Genomic DNA, 8,188 nt, shown 5'->3' on the forward strand with positions numbered 1-8,188 from the left:
GTGGGTGGCTGTGTGTGACACCAGCCCCAGCGTGGACAGCACCGTGTGGGTGGCTGTGTGTGACACCAGCCCTAGCGGGGACAGCACCGTGTGGGTGGCTGTGTGTGACACCAGCCCCAGCGTGGACAGCACCGTGTGGGTGGCTGTGTGTGACACCAGCCCTAGCGTGGACAGCACCGTGTGGGTGGCTGTGTATAACACCAGCCCTAGCGTGGACAGCACCGTGTGGGTGGCTGTGTGTAACACCAGCCCTAGCGGGGACAGCACCGTGTGGGTGGCTGTGTGTAACACCAGCCCCAGCGTGGACAGCACCGTGTGGGTGGCTGTGTGTGACACCAGCCCTAGCGTGGACAGCACCGTGTGGGTGGCTGTGTGTGACACCAGCCCTAGCGTGGACAGCACCGTGTGGGTGGCTGTGTGTAGCACCAGCCCTAGCGGGGACAGCACCGTGTGGGTGGCTGTGTGTGACACCAGCCCTAGCGTGGACAGCACCGTGTGGGTGGCTGTGTGTGACACCAGCCCTAGCGGGGCTTGGTGAGCACTTGGATAGTGCGGTTACTACGCACAGCGTGTGGTGGGGGCTCCCACGAGGGGGAGGGGGTGAGCGTCAGCCCAGGGGCAGGGTTGCCCCAGGCCTTGGCACTCTGGTTGACCCCGGAGACACGTGATCCGGAGTGTCCACACACGGGGCCCCAGGTGGGGGGGGGGGGCTAGTGGGTGATCACGTGTCCGGAGAGAGCTCTTGAGAAGGATCGAGAGGAAACGAGAATGCTCGAGAAGGTGGGCGGGGCCGAGGGCGGAGCGGCCCCGACCAGAGAGGGATATAAGGCGGGTCCCTGAGAGGGACCGGGGTCGCTGCATTCTACAAGCAGGAAACTCAACATCTACAAGCTGGAAACTCAACATCTACAAGCTGTAAGCTCAACATCTACAAGCGGGAAGCTCAACATCTACAAGCTGGAAGCTCAACATCTACAAGCTGGAAGCTCAACACCTACAAGCTGTAAGCTCAACATCTACAAGCTGTAAGCTCAACATCTACAAGCAGGAAGCTCAACATCTAAAAGCAGGAAACTCAACACCTACAAGCGGGAAGCTCAACATCTACAAGCTGGAAGCTCAACACCTACAAGCTGGAAGCTCAACATCTACAAGCAGGAAGCTCAACATCTACAAGCAGGAAACTCAACATCTACAAGCAGGAAGCTCAACACCTACAAGCAGGAAACTCAACATCTACAAGCTGGAAGCTCAACACCTACAAGCTGGAAGCTCAACATCTACAAGCAGGAAGCTCAACACCTACAAGCTGGAAGCTCAACATCTACAAGCTGGAAGATCAACACCTACAAGCTGGAAGCTCAACATCTACATGCTGGAAGATCAACACCTACAAGATGGAAGCTCAACATCTACAAGCTGGAAGCTCAACACCTACAAGCTGGAAGCTCAACACCTACAAGCTGGAAGCTCAACACCTACAAGATGGAAGCTCAACATCTACAAGCTGTAAGCTCAACATCTACAAGCTGGAAACTCAACATCTACAAGCAGGAAGCTCAACATCTACAAGCTGTAAGCTCAACATCTACAAGCAGGAAACTCAACATCTACAAGCTGGAAGCTCAACACCTACAAGCTGGAAGCTCAACATCTACAAGCTGTAAGCTCAACATCTACAAGCTGGAAGCTCAACACATACAAGCTGGAAGCTCAACATCTACAAGCATGAAGCTCAACATCTACAAGCTGTAAGCTCAACATCTACAAGCTGTAAGCTCAACATCTACAAGCTGGAAGCTCAACATCTACAAGCTGGAAGCTCAACACCTACAAGCTGGAAGCTCAACATCTACAAGCATGAAGCTCAACATCTACAAGCTGTAAGCTCAACACCTACAAGCTGTAAGCTCAACATCTACAAGCTGGAAGCTCAACACCTACAAGCGGGAAGCTCAACACCTACAAGCAGGAAACTCAACATCTACAAGCTGGAAGCTCAACACCTACAAGCTGGAAGCTCAACATCTACAAGCTGGAAGCTCAACACCTACAAGCAGGAAACTCAACATCTACAAGCTGGAAGCTCAACACCTACAAGCTGGAAGCTCAACATCTACAAGCAGGAAGCTCAACACCTACAAGCTGGAAGCTCAACATCTACAAGCTGGAAGATCAACACCTACAAGCTGGAAGCTCAACATCTACATGCTGGAAGATCAACACCTACAAGATGGAAGCTCAACATCTACAAGCTGGAAGCTCAACACCTACAAGCTGGAAGCTCAACACCTACAAGCTGGAAGCTCAACACCTACAAGATGGAAGCTCAACATCTACAAGCTGTAAGCTCAACATCTACAAGCTGGAAACTCAACATCTACAAGCAGGAAGCTCAACATCTACAAGCTGTAAGCTCAACATCTACAAGCAGGAAACTCAACATCTACAAGCTGGAAGCTCAACACCTACAAGCTGGAAGCTCAACATCTACAAGCTGTAAGCTCAACATCTACAAGCTGGAAGCTCAACACATACAAGCTGGAAGCTCAACATCTACAAGCATGAAGCTCAACATCTACAAGCTGTAAGCTCAACATCTACAAGCTGTAAGGTCAACATCTAAAAGCTGGAAGCTCAACATCTACAAGCTGGAAGCTCAACACCTACAAGCTGGAAGCTCAACATCTACAAGCATGAAGCTCAACATCTACAAGCTGTAAGCTCAACACCTACAAGCTGTAAGCTCAACATCTACAAGCTGGAAGCTCAACACCTACAAGCGGGAAGCTCAACATCTACAAGCAGGAAGCTCATCATCTACAAGCTGGAAACTCAACATCTACAAGCTGTAAGCTCAACATCTACAAGCTGGAAGCTCAACATCTACAAGCGGGAAACTCAACATCTACAAGCTGGAAGCTCAACATCTACAAGCTGGAAGCTCAACATCTACAAGCAGGAAACTCAACATCTACAAGCTGGAAGCTCAGCACCTACAAGCAGGAAGCTCAACATTTACAAGCAGGAAACTCAACATCTACAAGCTGGAAGCTCAACATCTACAAGCAGGAAGCTCAACATCTACAAGCTGGAAGCTCAACATCTACAAGCTGGAAGCTCAACATCTGCAAGCTGTAAGCTCAACACCTCGAAGCGGGAAGCTCTACGTCTCAAGCTGAAGCTCTCCGTCTTACGAGGCAACCACGTGGTCTGAGATCCGAGTGAGGGATCGACCCTTCGTAGCAGTAACTCGCTGTAGTCTGGCAAAGGGGCAGTTACCCCTTTGTGTTACGGTGTTACAAATAAAAGTGTTCCCTCTTAAAGGAACAACGTTTGGGACTTAGTTTGTCCCGCTACAGGTGTACTAATTCCACAGTAATAAGACTACGATATTTGACATATCAATGGTGAATCAACTCCACAGTAACAACACTACGATATTTGTGATATCAGTGGATATACCAACTCCACAGTAATAACACTACGATATTTGTCATATCAGTGGATGTTCTAACTCAACAGTAATAACACTACGATATTTATCATATCAATGGTGTATCAACTCCACAGTAATAAGACTACGATATTTGACATATCAGTGAGTGTGTACTGTGTAGTGACATCGGGTATATCACTGTATGGTGCCGGCCCGGAAGGGTTGTGCCGTTCGATGTTCCAACATCGTGGACAGCACCGTGTGGGTGGCTGTGTGTGACACCAGCCCTAGCGTGGACAGCACCGTGTGGGTGGCTGTGTGTAACACCAGCCCCAGCGTGGACAGCACCGTGTGGGTGGCTGTGTGTAACACCAGCCCCAGAGTGGACAGCACCGTGTGGGTGGCTGTGTGTATTACCAGCCCTTTGATTTGTCTCTTTGATTTGTTTATTTGCACGGTCGCACCGTCGAGGCTATTAAATATCGCGGCTCCTCTTTGCCCGAATTGCAATCATTACGCTCACGGTTTCGAATATTTACCGCTGTTGGGGCGGCTCCCTATTCGCAAAATTCCACGACTAGAGCTCCGTAGTACAGTCATCTCCTTGCAATATCACGTTCCTGCTCTAATTAAAGTAATATAAAACGTGGAACGTAAAGGAAAAAAGTGTGTTCATTAAAAATCAAACCGCTTGCTCGAGTTTCCTGGCTGGCTGCTGTCTGGGCTCCTGTCCACCCCAAAAACTTAGTGGATGCTGCGGGCCGTTGCCACCGAAGCTAAAAACGAAACTATGAACTATTTTCTTGACTTTACCAGGTAAGGCTCATTGAGCGATATAGCTTGTTTTCAGAAGCGACCTGGCGACAAATGATAGCTCAACGACGTGACTTATCATCGTGTGGACATGTATAGCAGCCACATACTCTAAACGCGTGATGATTCTAAATGCGGAAAGAAAACCGAAGACAATAGCTAGCGACACCGAAGCCATTATTTAGCCACACTGAAGATAATAGCTAGCCACACCAAAGACAATAGTTAGCCACACCAAAGACAATAGCTTGCGAACACCAAAGACAATAGCTAGCGACACCGAAGAGAATAGCTAGCGACACTGAGGACAATAGCTAGCCACACCAAAGACAATAGTTAGCCACACCGAAGACAATAGCTTGCTAACACCAAAAACAATAGCGACACCGAAGACAATAGCTAGCGACACCAAAGACAATAACTAGCTACACCGAAGACAATAGCTAGCCACACCGAAAACAATAGCTAGCCACATCGAAGGCAATAAGCAATAGTTAGCCACACCGAAGACAATAACTAGCCAAACCAAAGACAATAGCTATCCACACCGAAGACAATAGTTAGCCACACCGAAGACAATAGCTAGCCACACCGAATACAATAGCGAGCCACACCAAAGACAATAACTAGCCACACCAAAGACAATGTTAGCCACACCAAAGACAATAGCTAGCCACACCAAAGACAATAGCGAGCCACACCGAAGACAATAGCGAGCCACACCGAAGATATTACCTAGCCACACCGAAGACAATGGCTGGCCACACCGAAGGCAATAACTAGCGACACCGAAGACAATAGTTAGCCACACCAAAGACAATAGCTAGCCACACCGAAGATATTACCTAGCCACACCGAAGCCATTAGCTAGCCACACTGAAGACAATAAGTAGCGACACCGAAGACAATAGCTAGCCACACCAAAGACAATAGCTAGCCACACCGAAGATATTACCTAGCCACACCGAAGCCATTAGCTAGCCACACCTAAGACAATAGCTAGAGACACTGAGGACAATAGCTAGCCACACCGAATCCATTAGCTAGCCACACCGAAGACATTAGGTAGCGACACCGAAGACAATAGCTAGCCACACCGAAGTCAATAGTTACCCACACCGAAGACAATAGCTAGCCACACCGAAGACAAAAGCTAGCTACACCGAAGACAATAGCTAGCCACACCAAAGACAATAGCTAGCCACACCGAAGACAATAGCTAGCGACACCAAAGACAATAGCTAGCCACACCGAAGACAATAACTAGCGACACCGAAGACAATAGCTAGCCACACCGAAGACAATAGCTAGCCACACCAAAGACAATAGCTAGCGACACCAAAGACAATAGCTAGCCACACCGAAGACAATAACTAGCGACACCGAAGACAATAGCTAGCCACACCGAAGGCAATAACTAGCGACACCAAAGACAATAGTTAGCCACACTGAAGACAATAGCTAGCCACACCAAAGACAATAGCTAGCGACACCGAAGACAATAGCTAGCCACACCGAAGACAATAGCTAGCGACACCGAAGACAATAGCTAGCCACACCAAAGACAATAGCTAGCGACACCGAAGACAATAGCTAGCTACACCGAAGACAATAACTAGCCACACCGAAGACAATAACTAACGACACCGAAGACAATAGCTAGCGACACCGAAAACAATAGCTAGCGACACCGAAGACAATATTTAGCCACACTGAAGACAATAGCTAGCCACACCGAAGACAATAACTAACGACACCGAAGACAATAACTAGCGACACCGAAAACAATAGCTAGCGACACCGAAGACAATAGCTAGTGACACCAAAGACAATAGTTAGCCACACTGAAGACAATAGCTAGCCACACCGAAGACAATAGCTAGCGACACCGAAGACAATAGCTAGCTACACCGAAGACAATAACTAGCCACACCGAAGACAATAACTAACGACACCGAAGACAATAGCTAGCGACACCGAAAACAATAGCTAGCGACACCGAAGACAATAGCTAGTGACACCAAAGACAATAGTTAGCGACACCGAAGACAATAGCTAGCCACACCAAAGACAATAGCTAGCGACACCGAAGACAATAGCTAGCTACACCGAAGACAATAACTAGCCACACCGAAGACAATAACTAACGACACCGAAGACAATAGCTAGCGACACCGAAAACAATAGCTAGCGACACCGAAGACAATAGCTAGCCACACCGAAGACAATAGCTAGCGACACCGAAGACAATAGCTAGTGACACCGCAGACAATAGCTAGCCACATTGAAGACAATAGCTAGCCACACCGAAGACAATAGCTAGCCACACCGAAGACAATAGCTAGCCACACTGAAGACAATAGCTAGCGACACCGAAGAGGTGGGAGTGACGAATACAGAAGACTGACACGGTTAATTTAAAATTGCTCTAACTTTTCCATCTTGTGATATTAATATTGTCCTTCCCCCGCATACACACAGTGTTATTGTTTTCCTCAGAATATCCTTTGAATCATAGAGAACATAAAAAAACACATATTGGTATTTTATTACGTGAAACATTAGTGCTCCGAGTACAGGATTGTTTGAAGAGTACAGGATTGTTTGAAGAGTATGAAAACGACATCCGTTATTTGTACATTGCATAGCAACGAGTTCTCCACGAATAATAATTATTTTATTATTTATCCGGAGAGCCACGCTGGAGGTTTCAGGAGGGTCCTGCCACTACATTGGAGTTTTAGAGTTTTATTTGATCAGAATATCTTTTTTTATCAGACTATTTTAGGATGTTTTCAGCCGATTAATGATGAGTTGTGTTTAATTATTCACGTGTGAGGAGGAAACCGGAGCACCCGGAGAAAAGCATCATGCACAAGGGAGCAACGCTCTATCCCCGTACAGATGGAAACAGAAGGCGATTGGTCCACTCGCTGTAACCGCATTCCCCTGGCGAGCCAGGGCACGGGCTCCTCCTCCTCCTGCACGCCCACGGGAAGAGAGTTTCACAGCCCATCTGTGTGTGATCCATCAACCCTCGCTGCTGCCTCCACAGCACTGGGTCACAGGCAACAACATGCTCTGGTAGTTTATGCATTGTTTGAAACTGATTGTTTTTGTTGTCATGTTCACCACAAGTATCTGTGGTTAATGGAGACATGATTCCTTGCAAAAGGTTTCTGTTCGGTGTTTTAACATCTTAACGCAACTGGTTTACTGCCAGAAAGGGTGAAACTTCGTCTCATAGTTTAAAAGATGTAGTTTAATGGTCTTTTCCAGTCCCTTCTTTCCCCCAGTTGCTCATGTGCAGGAGCGGCCTCCAAATTCTTTGATGTCCTCACCCTGCCTTCTCTTCCGCCATCGTCCTCTGCTTCTTTTCCTTTCTCTCGGTCCCCCGCTCTGTCGTAAATTAGGTTTTTTTAATCGCCTAATTTAAGGTCGTTTTGCATTATACCTGAGTTTTTTGTTTTTATCCGGGCCGTCGTCCGTACCCACGGGGAGGTGCGGGGCCCCCTTGACACCTTAAAACTAAGCCGGATGTGTTACATTTGGCACTGTGACGTCGAAGCGCTAGGCGCCCCCCCCCCCCCAAGCGCAGGGCCCGGGGTAGTCGCCTCGATTCGCCATACCCAAGGGACGGCTCAGTCCAGGCCACTTCTTCCCCCTTACCACACGAGTGTAATCGAGATTTGACCATGGCCGCAATTCGCCCTCACTTGCTCATACCGTTGATGTTGTTGATGGCGCTATTGTGTACAAACCCGGTTGTCCGAGTTCGATTCCCACTCACAGCCAACACCAGTGACGATTATCTGAATCGGTACCTGGGCCTCCCCTAGGTCGACTCAGCCTCAAATGAGTACCTGGTGAGATGTGTAAACATTGCCACTGGGGAAATGTGGTCTGGAGTGATGCTGGCCACCCACCCCCATGTGT

Source organism: Petromyzon marinus, chromosome 54 (genome assembly GCF_048934315.1).
Source record: "Petromyzon marinus isolate PM22_M1 ecotype Great Lakes invasive population chromosome 54, UKy_Petmar_22M1.pri1.0, whole genome shotgun sequence".
In the NCBI taxonomy this organism is placed as follows: Eukaryota; Metazoa; Chordata; class Hyperoartia; order Petromyzontiformes; family Petromyzontidae; genus Petromyzon; species Petromyzon marinus.